This window comes from Pteropus medius, unplaced genomic scaffold, assembly GCF_902729225.1.
Source record: "Pteropus medius unplaced genomic scaffold, Ma_sr-lr_union100, whole genome shotgun sequence".
Classification (NCBI taxonomy): Eukaryota; Metazoa; Chordata; class Mammalia; order Chiroptera; family Pteropodidae; genus Pteropus; species Pteropus medius.
The window spans coordinates 14,836,309-14,837,649 of NW_024352784.1; the positions used below are offsets into that span (position 1 = coordinate 14,836,309).

At 34.2% G+C, this 1,341-nt stretch overlaps 1 pseudogene; it reads right to left on the reverse strand.

Annotated features, from left to right (window-relative positions):
• Nucleotides 1-362: 362 nt before the first annotated feature.
• Nucleotides 363-481, reverse strand: LOC120590665 (uncharacterized; annotated as a pseudogene).
• Nucleotides 482-1,341: the final 860 nt, after the last annotated feature.

Below are 1,341 nucleotides of genomic sequence, written 5' to 3' on the forward strand. Positions count from 1 at the left end.
GAGTCAGAAAACCTGAAGATAGATTAATATAAATTAAACATTTTGAACAACAATAAAGAAGGAAATTGGCAAAAAAAAGTCTCAAGAGACCTGTAAGACAATAGAAAAATTCTAATATTTGTGTTGTCAGGGTCTCAGAAAGTGATGAGAAAGAATTTTGTACTAAAAAAAAGAGAAAAAAACTAGTTTAAGAAATAATGCCTGAAAACTTTCCAAATTTTTAAATCATTTTATTTATTTATTTATTTATTAGCAAGTTAATTAATTAATTGATTGATTGATTTTAGATGAGGCAACCCTTGGTTTACCTCACATATTGCAAAGAGTCTGTCAGCTTAGAATCCCTTATTTTTTATTTTTTACACCTACAGCACTTGCTCTTCCTAGGTGGTCTCCCATCCAAGGACTAACCAGGCCTGACCTTACTTAGCTTCTGAGATCAGGTGGGATCGGGCTTGTTCAGGGTGGCATGGCCGTAGACAAAACTTTCCAAATGTTTTGATGTACATTTTTATTAATTTTAATACATGTATTGGATCATATAACCACTACTACAAACAGATAACAGTAGAATTGGATTTTAAACCTAGGTCTCTTTTACTAAAAAGCTTATTTAGATCCTGTACATGTGCTTCCATAGATCTGCATTTAAATTCTACCACACAGATATTTTCTTTTTTAAAATGTGATGAGAAGAGTGAGATTTGGCTCTCTAATTCCCTTTATTTTCAAAAGCTCCTGACACTGAACTATCAATGCTGCATTAACAACTACACTCTGGATAGTTTCTCTCAAAGTTGTTTTTTTCTTTTTTTTTTTAATAGATGAAAATCTCCAGTGGCCTAAAAGAAATTGAGGCCACTTCCAAAAATCAGCATGGAATGCTTTCAGTGCGTTAGGCTCTTTACTTGCTAAGTCTTTGTTTGACCAAAAAAAAAAAAGGACGAGGGTGGGTTTTAATGTGAATTTTATATACCTCCCACCACTGCCTCTGAGAAAACTATCAAACAAACATGAAAGTCACCAGAAAGCTGTGTGCAGTGAGAAAGGTGCATTTATAAAAACTAGCAGGAGCTTCACTTACATTGGTAAATAAAAGTAAAGTTATAGCCAAATGGGATCAGAAGGTTGGAGCCATGAGACCAAGCCAGAGAATTTAAATGAGTTTTATCAAAAACCTTAATTACAGAGAGGTTTGCCAAGGACAAATAGCCACTTTAGTTCTCGACCTGGTGCCCTGTTAGAGAAAAGGTTTAAGCATTTTCTTCCTACAGCAAAGCCACTTGGCCAAGGGGAAAATAAAAAGATATGAATGAATGATTGAGATGAGAAGGGCATTTT